Raw genomic sequence first — 26354 nt, forward strand, 5'->3', positions numbered from 1 at the left:
TTCTCTTTTTTGTTTTGGTAAAGAATTTTCTGTAAATGATCACTGGACCAAACTGAAACCCATATTATATCCTATAAGAACAATATTCAGAGACTGAAACTCCCCACAGAGTAAGATCAGAAACAAAGCTGCATTCTTCCTGCCCTGCTGACAGTGCTGACAACAGACCGAACCGAAGCACAATCTCTGCTGCAATCAGTTCACATAATTTAATTTTAATTAGCTGACCACAAAGAGCTCTGCATTACTACAGAGGCACATGAAGCGTCTCACTCACCCAGCCCACTTCTTTCTTTCTTTTTAAACTTCCCACTGCGCATTGTCATAAAATGTGGGTCAAATGATCTGCATTAAGTATTGTAAAATGAATTAAAAAAGAAAAAAAAAAGCTACTTGAGGCAAAGTGATTATCTCGTGGATGAGTCACAGTAGATTAAAAATAGCCCGGTAACAGCACTAAATTTTTTTCACATTCAGCAACCAATTGCAAGTAGTTGCAAAGACCAGCTGGTTTGCCCAGAGGTGCAACACCCTGAACTTGTGTGTGATTGGTTGCCTCCCACTAGGCGACCAGTCTCCAAACAATCACAACTGAGACTGACTGCAGTCACTCTCAGACAGATTGGTGAAGGTTTGCAAATAACTACCATCTAATTCATAAAAACGGACAGTCTGTCTGTGCCGATGAGCCCAATCCGTCTGAGGTGCGTCTCTTTGCAACAGGCAAATACTTTGCTACTGAATTTTGCATCATTTAAGGCTAAATTGCGGTTGCAGTACTTCAGCATCTAGCATGCACAACAATTCAATGCAACAATTCTAACAGCTCAACAAATATCAACAAACACACAAACTGTCTGTGTGCAGTTAGTCACACAGTGTGTTTGCTAGCTAAAGGTGCAGCTGCTGCATTTCTCAGGGAGAGAAAAGAAAGATAACTTCACTCAGAGATAATGAAAGGTGTGGCAAAGACAGGACAGGAGAGGAAGGAGTCTTTTTAAAGGTAAAGTGTGCTCAGTGACATTTCATAAACTGGAGATTTAGTGGCGGCTACACTGGTTAGTTTGCAGAGCTGTTGGTTTGGTGCAGAGTGGCTGTGGTGTTCATGGTCAGTGTTAGGTTACATCAAGGGTAGCAGACATCAAATTAAGTTTAAGCTGATGATGCCGATTAGATTTCCTCACTGATTTCCACCTTTGTACCAGCTTTCTAGTGTCAAGGGGCTGGAGATTAGCCATGAAAGCCTATGTAACATGCTTTTATATTATTACATTTAGTTGGCTAAAGCCACAGAAAGCACCCCCAAAGGTCAGCTGATTGCAGCCTGTACGCAAAGACCACTTTCTCTCACAGTAGAAAGTATTGTGACTTATTTTTGACTCACTCTTTCCCCACGCTGCACCACCACACCTCCTGAATCCCATTTTAAACTCCTGGCTTTGCTTTTTCAGTTTAAGTGTCAAAGTCATCAATCTACAATGTAGAAAACATTAGAGCTGTTATTTTTTCATTCCCTTTGTTTTTCCCTGCTTGTGTTCTAGATTTAAAAAATGCTCAAGCTGACTTTTCCCTTGAATTAATATTATTTTATTATGATATTGATATGACCTGAGTTATCTTAGCAAAACTAGCTGTTAGAAATGTGTTCTGAAGAACAACTTGTTACTTTTATACTTTCCCGAGTGTGTTACAGTCTCTATTGAGAAAAAAATGTGAATGAGTAGTTCAACACAGATCTGTGCTTCTATTTAAGCGACACATGTATATTGTTTGCTAACTCTGGTAATAGGAATCTATTCTTATTACATCCTGATTTAAACATAGTATTTGATCTGCAGTCAGATCACCGTCTGCAGCAACTAAATAACTATTTGTGGAGGAATTTCTACATTTCTGTTTTACAGCTATGAGGTTCATGCTAGGCACTGAATCAAGTAATAATCTAAATTTGTGTTTTTGGGGAAAATTGTGAATTTTTGTGCATGTAAAGGAACAAATTAGAAATTTTTACAAATGTAACCGAGTTAATCTCTGTATTATCACAAACTGATTTCATTCAATTGCTAATTTGACCCCATTCAATCGCAAACTAACAACCAACTAAAGTCACTTTGAAGATGGCAGCTGACTGCAGACCCGGTCCCTATCTTCAAAGAAACCATTTCACAGGTAATGAGACCAAAAGTTGATTGAACGCACCGTCTCCAACCATTCCTAGTGTGACCGTACCATCACTTATTCTCCCTTTTGGTTGGTCTGGAATTGCTCTGTTAAATTGTGATGTTGTAGTACGCACAAACATCAGAATACTGATCATTTCATGTCATCGATTGGGTGCCTGTGGTACTTTTAGGGACCAACTCTTTCTGCTGCGTCAGAACATTTTCTTTAAATGTGGAATGGGCAACCAGAATTGAGACGGTCACTGAGTCAGATCAGGAGCTAATAATGTTTCCACCAGTTCTTCCACCTAGCCCGAACCACCTGCTCAGTGTTTGGTTCCACATCTTTGGCTTTTAATATGCCGTTTGCACAGCTTACAAAATTCACACAGTCTAAAATAAAATTACACACACACACACACACACACACCAGTTCTGAGACCGCTACTTTCTGTAAGGTGAATATAGCTACACTCACCCAATGGAAAAGCAGGAAGCTGGAATTAGTTTGCGACTGCAGCTGAAACGGTTGATGACTTTCCACCACCTCACACACACACACACACACACACACACACACACACACACACACACACACACACTAAAACTGCACTTACCTCTCTTTTGTTCTTACACTTTTACTGCTCCTATGACAGTTCAGCTGACAGGCCGGCCGAATGCGCTACAATCCCTGCGACGATCACTTCACTTAATTTAATCTTAATTAGTTGACCAGAAAGAGCTGCACATTACTACTAATGCAGATGAGGCGTCTCACTCAATCGAGTTGTCCCCGTAAAAGACACTTTAATGTTGCTCAAATTCCACAGTATACATTTTAATAATATGTGGGTCCTAATGATCTGCATTAAGCCTTAGCCTGTGACATCCCGATGACACATGGCGAGCCTAACCACTTTGCTTCCCTGCTTTTTTTTCCCACTCTCAAATGAGAGGCTTATCTTCTGATTGGCATCAAAGAAATTACCACGCACTACACCGGATCAGTCAGAGCTCTTTTGCAGGCTTTTAACCGGCCACTTCTCATTCTCAATGCGCAGTGTGAACTATCTGGATCTTGCCTTTTCATACTTCAAGGCTAAAATATTAGCTATAGTATAGTTATAGAGTGATCCACAATTCCCCCAGGTCCCTTTATTGAGGAAAGTGCTTAAATCAGATGGGTAGAAACAGTATAATAACCGCCCCCACTCCCACACACACACCTACACCCACCAGCTCCTACACTGGGACTCTGTGACCACTGAAGATAATGGATCTCTCCACGGGCACACGTGTGCATAAATAAAACAAGCCGAAATACTCGCCTGCTACTAACTGCGCTTTTCACCTAGAATGGAGGGGTGGTGGTGAGGGGGAGGTGTCAACGCTAATGGAAGACACGCTAAGCAAACGTGGGGCAATTCTGCGGCCTTTCGACCTACGGTGGCAATAAACACGCCTGCACATGTAAAGAGCAAATTCAGAGAGAAACTTGCATCCAGAGAGGAATAAATATGTGGATAACATTTCCTGTACTCAGCAGTGTCAGTTAAAAAAAAAAAAAAAAAAGCTGTGAAATGCAGAATTTGATATGCTGTACGGGTCAGCCCCAGGTTCTGAGAGAGACGTGGAAAGCAGATGAGCCAGAAATGGAGGAGGATGGTGTATGTTTGTGTACAGCAATATATCAGTCACCACTGTGAATCCACAGCGTGCGGATGGACCCGAGCTGTGACAGCAAGAGCACGGGAAAAACACTAAATGCGTGAAAGATGTGCCCACAGCTCGTGTGGTCGTCCGCACTGAAGCTCAATGTTAACGGTGCTGGACGACACATTTTATTCAGGGGTTATCAATAAGAAGGTTAAAAAAAAACCACCGCAAACAAAAACAACAACAACAACAAAGAGAGACGACACAGAGGAAGGGGAAAGTGGCGAGCGAAGGCTTCAGAGCAGAGCAATAATTTACAGGTATTGTAAAAGCAGGGCTGGCGGGGACGTCAGTAAAACAAAAATGCCAAACCGCTCTCCGGAGGGAGTGCAGTTTTATAAATTTCCACAGACATTTTTCATCAGAGGAGAGTGGAACACTTTCTCAAGTAGTCCCTCCAGAACATTCAAGCAGGGCAAAGTGCTTTCTTTGGAGCCATTCTTTAATTGCCCTGTAAAAGTCAAATATGAAAAAAATGGCAAGGAGTGGTGATGGAAATATTTAAACAGGGGAGAAAAACATAATGACTGATGATATGTTAAAGACTGATAAAATTTTGCATCTTTCATCTTGTTTTGTTTTTTTCTGTGGAGCGATGCAGCTGACATCGGCTCAGTCGCCACCCCTCCACGCCTCGCTCCCCGTGAAGCCCGAGCACAGAGCGACGGGGTTAGCGGGTTGCTCTTTCATGCGCTCCCTCAGGCCCCTTCACTTTGATAAAGGTTGCATACCTCCGGGCATTTTCGAGAACATTTCCCGCTCTCTGCTGACACTTCCACCTTCCAAACCTCTGTCCCCCCTCTCCCCACCCTCTCAGCACGCCCTTTCCCTCCGGCGCGGAGCAGTTTACCGACCGTGACACAGCGTGCTGGATAATCCCAGCGAGACCGAAGCACCATTAGGAAAAGGAGGCCGCTAAAATGCCAAACCACATTACCGACACACACACACACACACACACACACACACACACACACAAAATCCTCCTCCTCCTGCTTCATTGCTACTGGGTTTCCTCGCTGTCTCTTTCACAGAGGGCACCTGGTACCGCATCTCTTTATTAATGCATGGAGGCAGGGGTGGAGGGAGGAGGGTCTCCCGCACGCATTCGCATAACTTCTCATTCCCTCACACAGTCACTTATCTATGGTGAAAAGCATGACTATATATTGCGGCTGCCCTCCGACATCGGGGTCGGGGAGGGTGGAAAGACTAAGCGTGCTGTTGTGCGTGCGTGCGTGCGAGTCCTCAAAGCAAACAGTCGAGTTTAAAGCTAATCATGCAGCATAATGAGGCTACCTAGACACGCAGCCTGCAAGGTTAATGGAACACCTGTATGCACGCTGTGTGAGAAACGCACAGAGGGAATCGTGTGTAAATCGGTGGAAGCCTTTCTGTGTGCGGGGGTTTTTCTTTCTTTTGCAGACTCATGTGGCTGGTGCATGTGACAGTGTGTACATTATTCACTGGAAGTGCTGTTGAGCTCTGAGACACGGTAGCTCAAAAGAAAATGGTAAAACGAGATGCCACAGCTCATATCTGTCTGCATCACAGAGAGGAGGAGGGAGGGGGGCGTGTTCCTGTGGGCGTGCCTGCATACTGTAAGACCTTAAAGGTGAGGCGAATCAGAGAGGTACACAATTTATTTATTTATTTTTTTTAACTGTGAAAAAGAATTGGGTTGACTTGTCACGAGACAAAATAAAACATTTAATTCGCTGGAACGGCAGGTTCCAAATTTGGCGTTTATGAAATCGACTGGACTTTTTCCCCGATCTCCAAACAAATATCTAAATCTGATCAAACAAGTCGTTATGTTGACAGCTTTCAATTCCATTCAATGTCACCAGCGTCTGCAGGCAGCCTCTGAAGGAGGAGGAAGCGGGCAGCTAAATTATGCAAATGTCTGTCAGTTTAACGAATCAGAGGCAGAGAATTAGCAGGCTGTTAGTCTCTCTTAGACCCGCAAATGCCGCTAATACAGATGAAGGGGCTGGAGCCTGATATCATTATCGCTACTCTCGGAAAAAAAAGGAAGAGAGAGAGAGAGAGGAAGGTGGAAGGGAAAAGGGAGAGATGGAATGAGAAAGAGGGTGAGAGAGATCGGAAGATGGAGACAAATGTATGTGAAAACACGGGGCCTCTATTCAGAGCTCTATCAACTCCAAATATCAAATTAGCCAAATGAATGGTACAAGATAGAGGACAGCACACAGGGAGGAGGGAGAGCACGGACCGAGCAAGTGAAAGGAGCAGAGGGGAGGAGAGAGAGAAGCTTCCAGGGCGTGTTGAGGATGGGAGGGAAAGGAGAGCATTTCAATAATCGATAGAGCGTGAAGAGAGTGAGACACGGGCAAAGAGGGAGAGAGAGACAGAGGAGCAGGATATCACAGTTCATTAGTCATAGCTGGTGACAACTAGAGACTGTAGCAAGAAGATTGTCACTGGGTCTTAATCAGATGAGAAACGATGGGACGCCAGTCGTTAATTCCAACGGCATTATACCGTCTATTGTCTGCTTCTGAAGGGGCTTATCGCAATCTCTATACCTCCGACTGCTGCTGCTCCTCCTGTTTCTGCGCCAGCAAACTCACCAGGGAAACTCTAAAGAGCGGGGGAGAAACTAGACTCTCCCTCTCATTGTCTCTCATGCTTTTCGCTCTCTCTCACCCGCTGTCTCCCTCTCTGCTAACATGGAGAGAGAGAAATATGTAACGCTGCAGTCGCCCACAGAGCTACATACTGTAAAATAAAAAAGAGAGAGAAGAAAGCACTTTTTTTTTTCTTTTTGCAAAGTTCAAAAGTTGCTGTTCAGACTTTCTTGAAAGTGGAAAATAGGTGCACTTTGACTGATAGGTTAGTTCTGTTATCTGGTTAAAGGAACTCGGGAAAAGTTAAGCAAACTTAAGATTAAGTGGAACGCTTTACTTTTTGAAGATTTTCTCAGTTTAAAGAGTTCAAGTCTTCAATTTGGGCGGAGAACAAGCAGCTGAAGCCATTGTGTACAAGAATTAGCACAAAGCCGACCTGTCAGGCTGCTCCCGCTGAGGAAATTTACAACATATGAACCACTGCAGGTCTGTGGGGGTTGAGACTGAACTCAGTGCTAGCCTTTGTCGTGGCTAGAATCGCTTTATTTATTATGAAAAGAAACAGTCGCTTAATTGAAGGTGTTATAAAAGATCGCAGCGAGCTTCCATTACTTTTTTTGAAATCCATTAAAAAAAGAAAAGAAAAAAAAATAATAGAATCCAGGGTGTTTTAACTCTAACAGCGCCCCAGGGGACGGCTACACCTATATACTACATTTGTTCTTTGTGAACTTCGAGTTAACTCTCACATGTTCATCCCATCAAACGTCTCGAAATCTACAAAAAAGGCAAATTAACGATACGTTTCAAAAGCATTCACGTATTCCAAGAAGTAAGCCCGAAAAGACGAGATGGTTCGACAAAATCTGATTTTTTTTTTCTTAACAGTGCACAGAAGCTTCTCTACGGCATGAACCAGGAAATCAATTCTCTCTTTTTAAGCTACCCATTAAAAGGCGCCAAGGAGAGTTAAAGCACTTGCTCAAGACACACCATTACCATATATTATATATTCTGTTCCGAGGAAAATCGTAAAGATCACACACCATTAGACCGCTCGCAGAAAAGTTTTAAGCACAAAGTTCAATTTCATGCAAACTATATACTAACGCACTTACACACACACACAAGAAAAAAGAAAAAAAGATGGAGAAAGATAACAGAATGTCATATTCTCTCTCTTCTTTACTCTGTTTGTACATAGACAAATAAATACTGCAGCATCCTCCTTAAAATGCACATCCCCTCCATGTTTTCCTCTCTTAGGGTCTGTTCCTGTCAGAACCATGGCCCAAAACTCTCAGTCAGCCGGCTCAGCTGGGGACGGCCCTCGCCGGCTCAAACAACTTCCCTGCCTGGCTGCAAATGTGTTTACTGGATTTGTACCACTATGCTGCACTGCCTGCCTCATTCACCGCAGCTGAGCAAAACCTACAGCGGTCGTGCGTCAACTGCTACGTGAACGCTGTAAGCGCTGGAGTGCATTCTCCTGTGCGCTTCGTTACAGGCGGCGGGGAAGGGGCACAGTTTTGACCAAAAAGGACTCATTTTGGAGCAAAAGAAGGCGGGCCATGTGAGGTTAGACATCCTCCTCTCTATCCCTTCAGTTTTCTCTTGCTGACTTGCTATCCTCAACTATTATGTATATTTTTTTATGTTGCATTTTCAAATACTCAAAGATAATACCAGTATAAGACCAACACAAGTGACCTCTGCTGTATAATTTTTGCATTCTGATGAGATGAAGAAATAAGGCTTCACATGCAGCTTGGTCCGGGTTAAGCTGCTCCAGCTGGCACACGCTTGTGCTTCCAAAACCCTTGCTGGATCTGCCCGCCATCATGAAATCATCATTAGGCCAGACTTCTTGAAACATGCCAGTTCTGATACGTTGCACACGGCCTACATCTTTTTTAAGCGATTATACCGCGTGCTGGAAACTTTACACCACAATTTCTGCTAATCTGCTTGAGCAAAACTGTGATCGCACCAGTGACTTCAGATGTTTTCGATTGGAAGTCGCCGAGTAACTGTTCAGGTTAAATTATTTAGACCCAGCAGCTTCTGTAAGACCGAACGAGCTGGTCTGTTCCTCTCTTGCCAAAACAATAATGGACTAATCCTGATGTAGCGATTTTCTCTTTATGAGAGTAACACCTGTGATTGTCTGGCAAATGAGAATTTGGTCTGACGAGAGCATATTGACTGATGAATTGACCAATCGACCCCCAGACTAAAGACCCAGTATACAGAGCCTGCAGTTTTTGGTTGACTCGCTTTCTCCCGATCGATCGCTCCGGCACCGATGCAGTTGTTTGTGTTTAGCATGCGCTGCGTGTAAATTGTTTGAGCTTTCTGTTGACACGCGATATCGTTTTCCAAACTGTTCTGACCGATACATCCGAGTTACCAGCATGTGTTCACGTTAGCTTGCGTCTACGTAAGAATATTGCCGACTGTCATCTACATGTGAGCTTTTCTGTCTGTGCGAGACGGGTGAGAGACAGTCTGAGACTGTGTGACTTAATGTGACAAAGCAATTCTGCGCTCGGCCGTGCGCGTCTACGAAACACTGCAGAACTCGGGCTGCAATTTGATGTGTGCGTGTGTGTGCGCTCGTGCTTTTGCTGCCAGTGCCTCCAAGTGCGCGCGTACGCTACGGTATGTGTGAAACACTACGAAAAAGTGTGACGGGTTGTGACAAAGTGACTCTGTGTGTGTGTGTGTGTGTGTGTGTGTGCGCGCAGAGAGAAGTTTGTCAATGAGCTAGAAAGCGAGAGAGAGCGCGGGAGAGAGCTTCTGCATCAGTTATTTGTCAGTGCCGGTGTTACACTTGGCTGAAAAGACCAGTCAGGAGAGACCAGAGCGCCTCCTCCCTAATGACACACTTTTCTCTGTGCACTCTGACTGACCTCGCCACACACCAACACAAGAACACAAACACAGTAGAAAGGTGGAAGCAATGTCACGGTATTGGAAACCTGTGTATTTCAACATTACGATAAAGAGGATGAATGAGCGCGTGCATAAGGGTATGCACAAAAATACATACTGTACGTATAGCAGCGCAGAACTGTGTCTAAAGCTACGGCAGCTACTGTGTGTGTGTGTGTGTGTGTGTGTGTGTGTGTGTGTGTGTGTGTATATATATATATATATATATATATATATATATATTTATTTATTTATTTAAGTGAAGGTCGGCCCTGGTTGGATTCACAGTGAGTGTTCAACAAACCATTATGAGGCGCCACAGCTGTGGACCTCGCGCATGCATATTGTGTGGGTGTGTGTATTCGGCATTGTGTAAATCCAGCCCACTCACTAGCGACTCCTCTCATTCTACCGATAGCCTCTCTCTCGTGTCCTTTACAGAACTAATTTTCTCTTTCATGCCTTCGCTCCTCTTTATCGATAATACAAAAAAAAAAAAAAGTGGATGTATGCCTCAGCAATTACTCCACACAAGGATTCTGGAGTCTAACGCCGGACTGTATACTCAGCACAGAAAAATCCGCTGTGAGAGGATATTTTCATTTTATTTCATCTTTGGTCAGTACCAACGTGTATTAAAGTCATGGCTGAATTCTTTCTCATTTCAAATTCTATACAAGGGTTTTATGATGTCGAAGGACTGGACTTTAAATGGCTCACAATTGACACTGACTTTGAACTCGGCTGAGGTCTGGAAAATTGGGCCCGTCTCCAGGTTAAAAACGGGATCCTCGTGTCTGCTTCATGCAATATGTAGCGTGGCCTGCACACTAGAGCTGGGCGATATATCGAGTTTTTAAAACATATCGATATATTTTTATACGAGATATAAGATGTGACAATATCCTTTATATCGATATAGTCTATGTTACGTTATAATTATAGTTGTGGAGCCGCAAGTTTGCCTCTCTTTCGTCCACTTTTGTCTCTACGCAACGTTACTCCGCCTCGCCTTCACTGAAGACAACTCCCCCTCCTACCCCATCGCTTCACGTGCAGGCAGCGACAAGACGGACACGGCAAATCTCCGTTAACGAGTTACTGCGCATCGCCCCATGCGTGGGGCTGGACGGCGTCAACGTGCTAACGAGCTAAACATGCTAACGAGCTAACCGCGCTAACGAGCTAACCGCGCTAACCCTAAAATCCTTTCATTCTCTCAAAAGTTGATAGCGCGCCTTATGTATGAATTCTGGTTGTGCTTGGTGGCCGCGAACCGATTTTATGTGGTACACGGCGCTCAGCAATCTGTCAAAAATGTTTGAGTACGACTTTGGTAAGCTACGGAGCTGCACCGCTTGATAGATTGTCGGCGCATTACGGCTACCGAGGAGCTTCGCGGAGTGATACGTACTGTGCATCAACGTAATATTACCGTATTGTGTGTGTATAAGGACCATAAATGGCACCTGTAAGAGACGTGGTTATGAAGCGGATTTCAAACTCCAGGCTATCAGTCACACAGTAAAACTTGGGAACAGAGCAGCTGTAAAATCTGTCTGTCTTTGTTATTACGCTCAGCGTCTTTTAGTTTACATTTTGACTGCACAATTGTGAGCTCTTTGTTTAGCACAAAAACAACCTTGTTTTCTTTTATTTATGGAGCATTATTATTTAATGAATGCTCATAATTTAATTTTGAGTAATTTTTCATGTACATCTGTGCTGTATGTTAATAAAAGTGCCTGTGTGACATCTGGGACACAGCTTTGACTAAGAACTCTTTTTGTTCTTACTTTATGGCTTTAAAAAAATATTGAGATATATATCTTATATCGCCATCCAGCTAAAAAATATCGAGATATGAATTTTGGGTCATATCGCCCAGCCCTACTGCACACTACGTATCGCTAGCTGCTCCAAAGCTGGAAGAATTTACAAAGAGCTCATAGTGGAGATCATGAAAGAGCACTAAAAAGACTTTTCTCACCTCTTTTGTAGAAGGGAACAAGTCCATATTAAAAACAAGCTTGCAACAGAGGATTGTTTCATTTCTTAGTTCCTGTTTGATTAGAATAGGTGGTTAATATAAAATCCTCACTATGACAACCTTGCATTTGGCATCAATACAAAGCGCTTACTTTAATTTATACCATAGCAAAACAATTCCATACTTACAATAGGTTTAATGTATTTCACTAAATCGACCGCAGCAGCTTGAAATTAGACTTTAAATAAAAATTCATAAATGGCATTACAGTTTATTGTTGAAACAAACAATAACAGCACACATAAGCCAGTATTGGCTGTAATTGTTATTAATCTCTGGCTCTCTTCCTTCTATCCTGTTTTCCTTCTCTCACCCCAACCAATCACAGCAGATGGCCCCGCCCCTCCCTGAGCCTGGTTCTGCTGGAAGTTTCTTCCTGTTAAAAGGGAGTTTTTCCTTCCCACTGTCGCCAAAGTACTTGCTCATAGGGGGTCACATGAATGTTGGGGTTTTCCCCTTTATGTATTATTATATTATTATTGTATTACCTTACAATACAAAGCACCTTGAGGTGACTGTTGTTGTGATTTGGCGCTATGTAAATAAAATTGAGTTGAATTAATGTGTTACGAAGAGTTACTGTATTCAAATCACATGTTTTGGTGTGACTTTGGTGACGGTAAAGGAGCTCATTACAACACCAAATTTAATAACAACATCCATCCATCCATTCGCTTACCCTTATCAGGGTTGCAGCGCTGTCAGGGCCTATCCCAGCCACCACAGGCCTCAAGGCGGGGCACACCCTGGACAGGCCGCAATAACAAAGGTCCTTTAATGATCTACACAGGGGGCAGATAAAATAGAAGCTCCTGTCATGGACAGCATGGCTACAATCAGCTGTTTCTAAGGTAGATTCACTGAGGCGATCACTTTCAGGTCTGCAGAGTCCTAAAAGCACCTTGTACGTTACACCACTATGGTGAATGAGCCAAACCTAGTTACAGCTGCTCAACTGTGATTGGAACGTCTGTGTTCGTTGCAGGTTTTCAGTAAATGTCTTTTGCATTAATTTCCTCTCCTGTTTTTTGTTATATGAGTCTCTGGGGGGTAGAACAGGGGCATCGCAGTCCACTCAGGTGAGCGATGAAGCAGTTTACCATCTTTCCTAAGAGGTTAACAGAGTGGCCATTACACTTTACAAATCGTGGATAAAACATTTTAATGTGAACACACTCCTGACGGGGTAACTCCACTTTCTCCACTTTCTGAGAATCCTCAGAAAAATGGACCTGAAGAAGGAGCTGCTGACCGTCTTCTACCGCTGCTCCATTGAAAGTGTGCTGACATATTGCATCGGTGTGTGGTTCTCCAGCTGCACCACAGCACACAGAAAGGCACTCCAGAGGGTCATCAACATGGCCCAAAAAATCATTGGACATCCTCTTCCCTCCCTGAAGGACCTGTACAGCACTCGCTGTCTCAAGAGGGCACGCAGCATCCTACGGGACTGCACACACCCAGGACACCGGGTGTTTAAGCTGCTGCTGTTTGGCAGGAGGTTCAGGCTGCTGAGGTCCCGAACAAATAGACTCAAGGACAGCTTTTACAACAGGGCAACAGCCCTGATCAATGCAAATAGCTGACCTGACTGGATACCTCCCTGGACTTTTTAGGGGGAGGTAACAATGTTTAAAACGATAACAATAATATTTATATTTATAACAAGGTGCAATAATAATTAATGTGCAATAATAACAGTGTGCAATACACATACACTTATTCTTCTTTTTTATACTAAGTTAATATACTGTGTTGTGTTGTTTGTTACGTTGTGATGTGTCATATCGTGTCGTGTTGTGTTATATGTAGTGCCGACGTAGGACAGTTTTTCCAATTTCATTGTACTACTGTACTATGTATGACTGTGCAATGACAATAAAGAGTTATCTTATCTTATCTTATCTTGTCTAACTGCAGCAATCACACCGAAGCATCATAAAAAAACAGCGAAATAAATAAATAAATAAAATAACAATAATAATATTAATAGATTCAGCACTTTGTTTATTGTATCATTTCCTCCCACTGATCAAAGTTATCTGTTAGGCAAATCCATCGACATCAGCAGCTTTGAAATTGGTTTTATCTCCAAAATGACTAATGTGCATGTGGATGAGAGAGCCTGTACAATCAGGAGTGAATGTTAAATATATTAATATATGCGCCAAACAAACTCTGCCACGAAAAACAAGGGGGAGATTGAGCTGGTTACGTTTTCCCCGAGAGCAGAATGCAATTATGAAGAGTGTGTAGGACAAAGTAAATAAAGCAGGAAGACTGTGTGTGCTTGACAAGATGAATAATTTCCTTCCCAACTTCGCCGGACTTCACTTAATGCCGTTCTTATTTCTAGAGAGGGTTCATTCTGTTGAGATACAACTCGTGGCCACGGCTGAAAAGGTCACCCTCAATGCCACAGTGGAGTCTAATTACCATGTATTAAATGGCTCGACCCCACTTCATTTGCATCCGGCCCTGCCATTCTTCCCTCAGAAGTTGTTTGGGGCAAAGATCACTTTTGGCAATGCGCAGGCGGCGCTCCGGTGGGAACTCTGTGGAGCTCAGGAGAGAATTAGTAACCGCCGCTTCCTCCCGGTGCAGATGTGCTGCATTCTGATTTATGATTTTTTTTTTTTTGGTTCAAATAATCCAAAATGTTTGCAAAAATGATTTGACACGTGATGTGTCAAAACTCACAATTTTAAATTTATTTTAAAGCTAACTTTAGTATTTACTTTTAAGGGAATAAAATTCTAGTTTGTACATTAAACATTATGTAGCAGGCCAAATAAAATCAGACATGAATAGCTTGAGTTTATTAAATTATTATTAAAATCTATTATATTGCAGCATATGTCTAACTAAGCAGCTTGTTCTCTTTTCTTTAGAGATGTAACACATTTCGGGGTCAAATTTCAGACGTCACATTTGACATATTTGAAATCTTTACACTGCACACCAGAATCAAAGCTTTCAAATTCGAAGACTTTGTCAGTTACCGGCCAATAAATCGTTAAGCCGACCTTGAAGAACTTGGTGGATGTAAATCAAATATTCATTTAAACTTTTAGAGCCACCGTGTGTACAGACAGAACAACACATCAATGATTATAACCATCTGCCCAATAGGAAAATATCACAACCAGTATTTATTCTCCAACTTGATACAAAGTATATAAAAAGGCAAACATTGGCCACATCGGTGTGACAGCTCTCTTATGTACACTTGCATTCAGAGTTTCAAGGTAGGTGGCAGGTAGGTTGGTGGGAGTTCTTCAGTGAATTCATGCAATCAAAGACTGATTCATCATGCAGAGCAACAAGCATGACTCCTTTTTGTTGAAGATGGCCCTTTATTACTCTGGCTTTATGTTTGGGGTTGTTGAAAACTGAATAGGGGTCCAATTAAAACACACTGAACTGAAAGAGTGACTACATTTCTAGTATGAGTTGAAAGCTTTTTTCCCAGAGTACCGCACTTAACAGATGATATATGATCAGTCTGAATCTCAACATCCAAGCGTAGTGAGAGCATGTGGTAAGCTCGGTTGTCACTCTGTCTTCGTCAGCTCAGTGTGAACTGAGGATGTCAGTCAAAATAGTGAATATGCTCAAATAGTGTGCTAACCCGTCATTTAATTAGAATGCACACCTCGGCTTCACCTAAGAGTTACATACAACGGTAATCCCTCCCGAGGATGCTTAATACAAGGAAGAGACACAAGGAAGACGGCCAATCAACAGACAGATCAGGTGTGTGATTGAGCCGTGTTTCTCACTGCGATTGTTGCAAACATCAGCTACTAAAGCCGCAATTATTTATTCAACCAATTACGCCCAAACTCCTGAGACAGGTCTAAACAGGCTGAGGGGTGGAGCCACTGGAACGAAGCGGAGGTGTTAGTGGGGTTAGCTGGTATAATAAAGTGCACATTTCACACAGCACATTGCATAGCCAAGAGCCACATTCAGGGCAATAATGCAATAATGAGGAAATTCAATCAGCAGTGCAGGCAGTGTCTTGACTACATGACTGCTGAATTCATCTGAGAGGTGCGCGGGAGCACTGCGGCGACACACTTTCCCCATTTATTACCGTAAATGTTAAGCTTTTACTACAGCCCGCGAAAGAAATCAAAACTGAGCTCAGGAGTGAAGTAAATATAAATTTAAAAGTATCGATTAACGCAGCCCACAACACACAGCTCTGCGGAGGCCACTTTAGTGTCTCTTATTGTTCGGGGTGTCGGGCATTGAGCGAAAACTCAGGGGCTGCCGCTGAAAGCTAAAGCTCGCCGAGTGGAAATTAGAAGGGTTTCCTTTTAAAAAATCCACAGAACCGCCGAAGCCAAATGAAAGTACACACACTGTTCCACGTTATTACTTGTCACAAGGAAGCAATAAGTAGGAGAGATTTACAATAGGCAGAATAATACGTGCTAATATATTCGCGTTCCACCGGGCCTTTAGTTTGGAAATCTTCTTATAAAGAGTCTCTACATTTCCAAATGACTGCAGTATGAACAGTTAATGGACAATATTGGATTTAATCAACCATGGAGCACAAGTCTGGATGAAACACTAACAAGCGAGAGCGATGTACAAGTTTAAACTCTTGCATCCTGTTAGTTAGTTGTGATTTAATGATATCCCCCCCCTCAGATCTGAAGCCCCCACGCCTGAAATCAAAGAGCATAATTCTTTGGCAGGCCGGCCCTGATTGGAAAAACGCACAGGGGCCGTTAGGCTACACTCGCAGGTTGGATATCCTCAGGCTATTTCGCTGTTTCCTTTTTTTCTTCTTCTAAATAGCTTCTTATGGTCATTTCTCTAAATGACAGTGAAGTATTATCATGGACCCAGGGATTGACATTACTTCTAGATACCGAGCCCTATCAGCCTTTTCCAGTTATATAGCCCGGTTCTTGAGTGCATTCCTAGGAAACGCTCGTTTTCCCAGGCTGAAGTTGAACTCGTGCAACATACTGACATTTAAAAGCTGCACATCTTAGCATTGCTTTGCCTGCTTATTAGTTTCCTCCACAGTTTACACGCATAAGCAAAAAAAAAAAAAAAAAAGCCCTAAAATAGTGGGAAATGCTTCCATTTTTCTTGTTGAGCCGCAAAGGGATTTCTGTGTTAATTAGAGCCGTTATGGTGACGGCTCTGAAGCTGGACGGCGACTATTGTTGCTGCTCTGTGGCCGCAGAGATGGAAAATGGAAAAAAAAAAGAAAGTGCATTTTTGTGTAGCACACAGAAGAGAGAGAGAGAAGGGAATAGAAAAAAAAAGTCTGATGAAAGGTGGTTTTCAGCGTCCATTATTTTTGTTACAGTTTATGAATATCTCAGGAGATGAAAGAAATAAGGCCTGAGGGAGCAGCAGATGGAAAAGCTCCATCACATCTCGAGAGGTACAAACACCGACTCTCTTTCTCTCTCTCTCTCACACACACACACACATACACAGTGTGAAGTACACAAGTCATGCATAGGTGGAGATGCACACGGGGATTTTCAATTTGTAATCAGACCCAGCGTGGCGAACTCTCAACATTCGCCTTCGCTGTCCTCCTGTATTTGGCATCAAAGTTTCGCTCCGCCATAAAAGCCAAATTCTCTATGACATAGTGGAGATTACTCTGTCGAAAATGCAATCAGCCAAAGCCTGCCTCAAGTGCTGATGAATTACCGTGGCTTAGGAGAAGACAATGACTTGTCAGTTTTTGTGCCGATTGGCTACGATGAGGGACACGCACAAAAGGGAAAAAGTCACAGTGCGAGCCCGCGACCCGAAAATCGTGACAGATCGGCATTCTTGAATCTTTAACTCCAGATCTGTCCGTGCACGTACTGAATACTTCTGCATTTTGAATCCAGAAACATCCAGCCTCCATAGAAACCGACAACAGTACTCTTATGTTGTTCTGATTTCATCTAAAACATTATTATAAACATTATGTGAAACTTGCGTCCTTTATTTCCTTCCTGTTGCAAACTGCATAATTTTTTCCTGTTCTTCATGTCCCCCCCTCAAAAAACCCCATGTCTTACGCTGATATCAGAATTGTTGATACATTGAATCTAGTGTAGTACGTATTAATCTTTTTGTGTCATTGTCAAAGTCAAATAAATATATATTTTTTAAAGATCTCAAACAAATAAAGTGCTTATCTCTCACTCACTAACATATTGATTTAAAGTTTGGAGATGATCCAGTGGAAACTAAAGCTTTATACTAATTCATGTGACCCTGACCTTTGACACATGACCTTAAAGTATAGCATCTTGTATTTTATTATGTTTACCTTTTCGAGCAGATCGGACTAAAATCGTCGGCTTCTTTAAACTGTGAAAACTTCAGATTTTAAAATACATTCATGCAGTGTGTGATTTTGATTATGCATGCGAACAATGAAGGTCAGGGTTAATTGCTTAGCCAACCCAGGTCCTCGTTTCCCCCAAGGCCCAGTGTACTGTTGTGAAGTTTGAAGACGATCGATTAAATAAATAAAGTTCTTGTGACCTCAACCCAAGTTTCACCAAATTTAAATCAGCTTGAGCTCTTTGGTATCTACAACCACAAAATTTGAAAATGATAACTTGAAAAAAGTGGATGCTAGTCTGCTAACAAACAGACAGACAAACGGCACAGATAGACTATGTGCACGTTAGCATATGCTACTTCCGGTGCAGAAACTCCTGTGGGGAGCTTTGTTTCCGGTGTCCTAGTCGCGCCTTGTTTACGGTCCAAAACAAGTTAAGCAAATGAATGAATCAAGCGGCGATTTACATTTCTATAGATGTCTTGGGCATTTACCCAATATATCTGTAAATGATGTTCATCGACTTGTCGATATTTTTTCCCCGCGCCTCAGAGCAAAAGAGAAAAGGGATTCAAATGTTATATTTCTCAGCTGTCCCTCGTTTATCGCGGGTGTCATGTTCTAAAAACAACCAGCGATAGGTGAAATCAAGTAGCCAATTTTATTTTTTGACGGTGCAAAACGTTTCGTGGACATCGTGGACATACAGCACTGCACTTCAGAGTCACACTGCTAGCGATCGATGCAGCGATTCTGTACTGTACAGGAGAGACGTCACGGAGGAGATCGTCTGCAGCGATCAGGACGCAGGACACAATGTGACGTAAAAAAAAACGTGGAAACTTGCACTAAAAAAATCTGCGAAACAGCGAGGTGAAAGGTGAACCGCGTTATTAGCGAGGGACCGCTGTAATTTTGAAGGTAAGTCACAACATACCCTTCGTAAATACTAATGTATAGAAACCCTTACCAGCAATCATTCATTTTTTGTACTTGACTAGCTGATATCGACATAACGGGAAACATCTGGTTTGACTATTCTTCACCTGTAGTTTGAATGCTGAACATTTGCCTGTTTGAATCATGAGACCAGTCACTATACAGAGATGCTTCTGAATGTGGACGATGTGTCTTCTGCTGCAGTGATGCAGTTCTGCTTGTGTTGAGTGATGTAAACAACTGATCGATCTAAACTCTTTAAACGTCAAAATTGATCATTAGATTTTTTATGAAACAACAGCGGTGAGTGTTCCCACCTTCTCCTCTTTGTAACTTAACGCGATCTTTCCGTTTTAGAGTTTTGGACATGATTTTGGAGGATATCTTCGCAGTAGCGATTGACCGCAAAGTAAAGCTACCGGAAATGTACAACCCCACATCCGGTCTCAAACCAGGAAGTTAGCATTTTCTCGTGCACAGGGTCTATTACAGGAAGAAAAATAAGCATTACATACGCTGAGGTGATATCAGAATGTTTGTTTAGAAGTTCTGCATAAACCGTCTGTTGCTTTGATGCAACATGCTGGGGTTTTTTTTGTCTTTCTGCACATTTATTCATACAGGATGATATGAAATGATGATCAATATTCCCTTTAAACTGTGCTTTCACCACGGTGAGCGTTACTTTTCAAACTCAGCTTTCACCCTTCGCCGCTGCATTGAATAGGAGCTAATTTGCTTGAGGAAACGGCTCGAGTGATCATAAAAATCATTTTACTTCAGGCGTGCTCGTGTAAGAAGTTGATTGCAAATAAAGGGATATGATCACAGTGCTGAAAGGATCGGGCTCGAAGTCATTTTAAAGTCAAACTAAAACACAAGTCCCAGCCAATCAAAAACAAACATCAAACGCACAAAGTCACCGGCAGCATATTTTCTATACAAGAAAAACAAGAATACCCGTCATTCTTTCACCCGTCGTTATTAACCTTTTCACTCGTCCTCCTTCACCCCAGCTTCCTTAGTCACCTTTAATAAGGTTGCGGCAGAGGAAGATAATTGTGCAGTCGCCCACACAGGAGGCCACTTGAAGACAGAAACAGAAAGGGCCACGGGAAAACACTGCGAGCCAACTTTTCCTGAGTCGGTTGAGACGGTCTGAATTATGAAACCCCTGAACCGCCGCCGGATCAGCTGTGAGTGCCGTTTACTTTCTACGCCGCGCCGTCAATAGCAGGTCACGGCTTTTTACAGGCTATAGCGAGCATATTAAGGATGTTGTCTGAAAATAGCAGATTGCACTAACAGGAAATTGCTCCTCGACAGTGAAGCGCAGCAAGCTTACTGCAATTTGTGTTTTCTGTTAATGTCCTGCAACTTAATATTAAGAACAATGTGATTTTCACAGGAAAGCAGTGACCCGCGATTTACAGCACATCTGAAGTAAAACATAAATATGCTAACATGCAGATTTCCACGATTTCTCATGTTACTGTTCAATGTCTGTGATTACAACAACAACAACGTGCCCTGCTGAAGACTCCTTCATTAATAGAAATGCTGCTAGCAATGAACAATTCCTTTTTAAAAATTGATCTTTTGCTGTTACATCCCATTAAAAATGGATGAGGCGGGGGCGGTGGTGGGGTCACCGGCAGCCGGTGTTGTTTCAGCTTCAGCTGGAAACTGAAAATAATCCGAATCGTCGCAGGGCAATGCAAGAAATCAGAGTCTCATGTGGCCTCCTTTTTCTCTTTTCTTGTATCATACTCCAGCAGTGAAGTGCCGAGTCTCCCATGCTGCCTGTCAGCCTCCATCCATGTTAATACTCTGGGGTACGGTTTGATTCTCTGTGGCTGAAGAAAAGCACACAGTGAAGTAGGAGGAAGCATGTTTCCAGGCCTGTGCCCTGGAAACGGTCATTAAATAGTCATGGGTCCCTGTGCTGAGCTATGCCGTGCCATGCTAGGCTGAGCTGGGCTGCTTCAGCATCACTGGTCATGTAATGCTCATCGCTGCAAGGGGTCAGGCAGAGTGCAAGGCTGCTACTCGGTTACGGGACCGGTTTGTCTGCGCTTACATGAGAGTCTCTGCGCACGCCACACGGGCGCGCGCGCGTTTACCTCACTTCGAGCCGGCTGGTTTGTCTGCTTTGAGTAAGGTCGCATCACGGTCACTGAGCGGTTTGACACGTCACGCAGATGGGAGATGGGCTCTTCTTATGTGTTTTTTGGAAAGGCTATCTATCTTGTCTTTTTTGTGAGCACGCGTGTTGCTACATATTCTTCTCTGAGTGGGTGTATGTAAGCTGTGAAGGTCACCAAGCAAAGCATATGAAAGTGGAAGAACCCTTTGAGGTTTTATCGGGTGATAAGAGTGTGTGTGTGTGTGTGTGTGTGTGTGTGTGTGTGTGCGCGCGAGAGAGAGAGCGCTACCCTTTGCAGTGCTCCACTGTGGAAGCCAAATGAGACCCGACTGTAGACTGGAAAGGCTTCAGCGATGTGTTCTTGATGTTTGGTTTTCTGTCACACTTTTTTTTTTTCCTCCTGTAACAGCTCACAAAGGACGGTACTCATCTCAGTTTAAAAAAATCCATGGTGTGTGTGTGTGTGTGTGTGTGTGTGTGTGTGTGTGTGTGTGTGTGTGTGTGTATAAGAGTTCAGTTCTGTCACAGAGGAGCGTAAAATACAGCTAGCCACAATGTAACTAATATCAGCCAGGTTGGCACACTATTACTTTTTGCACAAACTTTTGATTACCTTTGGTTGGTCAATGTTTTAACGTGTCCTAGACAAAAGCAAAAATGATGTTTCCTAAAAATCTAATTTTAATTTGCTCTCTTCCATACTCAACTTGTTAGCCTCTCAATTTGGCACAGACAGCTCTGCTCGTCAGGTCTGAAGCCGGCCCAGTTCGGCTTTCTGCTCTGGATTTCTCTCTTTTTTGCTCTCATTAGTTCTCCACACTCTGGACTCTCAGCCGAGTTAAGCTACAATTCTCACAGAGCTTCACACATCCTGCAAACTGCCCTGGTCTCTCTTAGCTGGACCGACGTTGTGGATGTTACTACAACATTGGTTTGGGTTTCAACACCACCTAGATGCTATTATTAAACCTTCTAGCAAGCAAAAGCTTGTGATCAAGAATTACTCTCTACTTCCTCCATAATGATTATAATGAAACAAAATGAACAACAATAAAAATCTGTCCACCCACGGTTCAGTTCTGCGACTGTACTGTGCTCAGTTTTGACCAGGGAGATGACGCCGGAGTTCAACCATGTTTGCTGGGTTCACACACTCCCCCGCTCTGCCCCGACTCGACATCCCATCCGTGGCCCGTTCAGCCCTGCAGTAATTAATCATCTTTTATCTAACGACAGCCGCCTATATATTCATCGACCCGTCACATCTAGCTAGCTCAGGCTCCTTTTATAGCAGTGTTCATATCAAAACGTGTTGCTAAGCAACCTGGCATGCACAATTTTTGTTTTGCATTCATTTCTTTGAAGTCTTATCGATGTCCACGGTGGATCTAGGTACAAGTTATGATTTTTTTTCTTTTTATCCCACATCCGAAAATTAATTATAAGACAAATAACCATTTTAGAAAAAGTCAAAATATCAGATAAAAGGGTTTTATTTTAAGACACGATTTTTCAAAATGCCAAGCAGAAGCAGTTCTGAAGAAGCTTCTCGGATGAGAGGTGAAACGTCTTCAAGTAACTTAAAGAAGTCCAGACGCTTTTCTTTGCAAGCTCCTTTGACAAGCAGTTCTAGTTTTTAGAAATAGTTATATAGTAGCTGGTTGATTAATAATAATAATGCAATCAATTTGTCTGTGAAGGTTCTCAGTCCACAACAGCAATCAATTAATAATTCTTAATTGGCAGCCACACTGAGGTCAGGCTGACTTTCGTCACTTGGACGTGGAGTGACGGATAACTTCATCACTTGCTTAAGTTTGTGGTTTTGCCCATCTTTGGCATTACTGATCGTGGCTCAAGAGTTGGGCGTTCGTCTTGTAATCGGAAGGTTGCCGGTTCGAGCCCCGGCTCCGACAGTCTCGGTCGTTGTGTCCTTGGGCAAGACACTTCACCCGTTGCCTACTGGTGGTGGTCAGAGGGCCCGGTGGCGCCAGTGTCCGGCAGTCTCGCCTCTGTCAGTGCGCCCCAGGGTGGCTGTGGCTACAATGTAGCTTACCATCACCAGTCTGTGAATGTGTGTGCGAATGGGTGGATGATTGTGTATAGTGTAAAGCGCTTTGGGGTCCTTAGGACCAAGTAAAGCACTATACAAGTATTTACCATTTTACCATTTGAATTCCCATGCCAACTTCTTTTCCATGCCTTGTAATGTCCCTTCCCACCAGCCAGTGATATAGCCCTAAATCACAACAACAGCTGCCTCTAGGTGCTTTATATTGTGAAGACCCTGCAGTAATACAGACAAAACCCCAAACAATCAGATGAACGAGCACTTTGGCAACAGTGGGGAGGAAAAACTCCCTTTTAACAGAAAGAAACCTTCAGCAAAACCAGGCTCAGCGAGCAGCAGCCATCTGACATCTTTGTTTATTGATAAATAAAGCACTAAAATAGTCGTGACAATCTTTAATTTTTTTCTTTTTTGCTTGTTTGTTTCTGTAGCAGCGCAAAACCAAACAGAGAAGCAGAGAAAAAATTAAAAAACTGGAAACACACAATGCTTCAGCTTCTAATTGGCTGATTAAAAATTAATGAGGTATTATGGCATGTTTTTCTGCACTGAACATACAACTTGACGATCCTCCTCATGCCTGAGGGCAGGCATTTTATGCACTCAACATATACCAGCAAGATCTGAATCAATGGAGTGACGAATGACTTCCAACACACTGTAGACTCAGCAAATGTTAAATATTCTCATTAGCTTGCTGAAAGATCACTCCAGCAGCAGTGCTGGTGCCCTTAACGGTCTGAGCCTCCGGCAGTCCAAAACAACCCCCACCCAACACCACCACCAGCACACTTGTGTTCTCGTCTCCTCCCACCAGCATCGCCCTTCTTCTCTTTTCGTCTCAATCCATCGGTTGTGGGGCTTACATTGGCAGCTCCGAGGCAATATTGGCATCAGAGCTGCCATACGTGTCTCTGTCAAAGCAGAAGCAGCGGGGCATCAAAGACGGACAGACACCCGATATGTTGTAACTGCTGTTCCCCTGTGGGACGGATGATCCGGGTTGTTAGCACGGAGTTTCAAGATTAACCGAACCAGCTGTCCTAACAAAATGCTGCAACTTGACTTCTGCTCAACCTTCGGCTTCTGCTGTATCACCTATCACTTATAATTCAAACAGCTGTGTCCCCGAAACCATTAAAAGACAACTGAACCGTGTCCTCTGTTTATCAGGTTTTCCTCTCCGATCTTGAAAATAAACAGGTAACGCAAGACGCGTTTGGCTCGGCAATATTGAGCTGCCAGCAGCGGGTGTGTTAAGGAGAAGGGTCTGGGATAAGGAGAGGAAGGAGGAGAAGAGACAAGCAGAGCACAGAGCTCAGGGCAGAGGTGGCTTTCGGCCATCCATCTCCGGTTTCAGGATTCAGAGAGTGCTGACAGGTCTGGGTCCCCCGGCACAGGCCTCTGGGCTGTAACCACGGATACCCAGACAAACCAAGAGCTGTCACTCAAGCAGTACTAGCTAGAGAGAGTCACAGGAGATGTGAGAACAGGATAGCCAGACACCAGGGGTGTGTGTATGTTCTTATACCTCTGTATGTGTGTGTGTGCTGCAGATTGTACAAAAGGAAGGACAGTGTTGGTCTAGTGAGATATCATCAGTCACTCTTGGGAAAGACACACACACAGAAGACACACAGCAAACAAATTCTTGATACTGGAAAAGGTTTTGTGAAACTCCGGTTTAGACACACACAGACATGCTGATAATAGCAAACTGCCACTTCATGAATTTTGCAGCTGTCTAAATCTCCTTGACATTTTTATAAAAGCATTCTCCTCTGGCAAAGCGCCACTGTGCTTCTCTTAGAGACAAATAAAGAACGGTGCAAATTAAGACAAAGTTGGTAATGGCTAAAAAGTGTGAACAATCAGATCCAATGTCAGGGCAGAAAGGAGGTAAATAAACATGCACGCTTTAAAATGCGAGAGCTTCGTTGCGCGGCTGTCTCTAAGAAACGTATGTTAGTGTTATTTTTAAGGTTTTTTCCAGCACGCACGCTGTAGATCTGAGGATCCAACAAGAAAAATACAGAAACAATGAAACCATAAAGAAAAGAACAGAGCACCTGCATATTGTGTATACAAACTAGTGAACTGTGTGTAGCAGAAACATAAAAATAAATTATTTAAATCTCAACCTTGGTTTTTTTTATTTTCTCCCCTCTTCTTTGTTCTACACCATGCCATTGATTTCTCCTGGTGGCAAAGAGTGGGATGCATGAAGGTTAGACACACACACTATGTAGATAAATGACTCCTCAGCTCCAGAGTTTGATCCAAATGAAGCAATGATGTAGCTCACTGGCCCGGGCCCACACTGAAGTGAAACAGTGTGCTAGTAAAAAAAACGTGAGCGAGGTGGGTCAGAGTGTGTGTGGGGGGAGCTGGGGGAAAAAATCCCTCCTAGTACGACTCATGGAGGGGAAAAAAACAACAAAAAAAGACAACTTTGTTTACAAGATCAAATCTGTGGCACGGCAGAAACAGTTACACCTAACTGAGCCTTGCTTACCTTGCAAATTTGATTAAATGGCAGTTTGTGCTTAGTGTAGCTTCTGATGCCGGCCTCTGTGTAGCACGTTCTATTAAATCAAGAACAAGAAATCTGTGTTCGCACAGAAAAGACGACCGCTTTGCATTTGCGGCTCCATCCACATCCGTGAATGCAATTACGCGCTCGTGCTCCGTACACGTCCGACGCTTAACAGCTTGTCTAAACGTGCATGTGACCGCCTGCGAGTTCATGACTGTGTGGTAGTGATGTTGATGTTATTTTCCTTTCTCAATCCAATACCCAGATGCCCTGCTGGCTTTGCAGCACAGCAAAATTGGCCTGAGAGGTTTGGGAACACTTCCCCCTTACAAACAGGGGCAAATCAATAACGTCTCGGTTGAGGGAGCCACTCTCCATATGAAGGTGAGCTGACTCAGCAGTCTCGGGAACAGAAGGAAGGGGTGGGGGGTGGGGGGGTAAGCAAGGGAAGTGGAGATGGAAATGATTGCTTTACAAGCGGTAAAACGCACGGCGGCGTTGAGAACCCTCTGCGGACACCGCTCTACACGCCTTCTCAATCCCTCCGGTGGAGAAGCCGGATGGGGAGAGGGCGAGGAGAGCGCAGGCTGCATGCTCGGCTTGTAAATACAATAGCCCCGCTTTCCCGTGCCGCGAGCGTAATCCCGGGCTCAGTTTTTTCGCTTTCATAGTGCTCCCTGTCAATCTCCTCCGTTACAGTAGCCAGACGAGCCCTGATTTTTGAACGTGCCAAGTCAATCACAGCTCCGCAGTAGCACGATGGAGCCAGAGACCACAGGAAAATCCATGTCTTTAGCATCCCTTCGAGTCTATTTATTCTTGCAGGGTCTCAGCAGCTATGAGTGTGTTGATTAAATGTGGGAGTCGGCTAATTACGGGGT

The 26354-nt window shown here is 43.4% G+C and overlaps 1 protein-coding gene across 13 annotated transcripts in view; it reads right to left on the reverse strand.

The window, feature by feature from the left end:
• The window catches only part of klhl29 (kelch like family member 29), a 271614-nt gene that overhangs the window by 182555 nt on the left and 62705 nt on the right, over positions 1–26354 (reverse strand). For 5 of the 13 annotated variants that reach the window (XM_082506529.1, XM_082506539.1, XM_082506535.1 and 2 more), the window contains one exon: positions 12133–12235. The exons of the other annotated variants lie outside the window; for them this stretch is intronic. The gene's annotated coding sequence lies outside the window, so the exon portion shown is untranslated. The remainder of the gene's footprint in view (positions 1–12132; positions 12236–26354) is intronic. 13 annotated transcript variants of the gene reach the window in all.

This window comes from Aulonocara stuartgranti, assembly GCF_965226115.1.
Source record: "Aulonocara stuartgranti genome assembly, chromosome: 15".
NCBI classification, from domain to species: Eukaryota; Metazoa; Chordata; class Actinopteri; order Cichliformes; family Cichlidae; genus Aulonocara; species Aulonocara stuartgranti.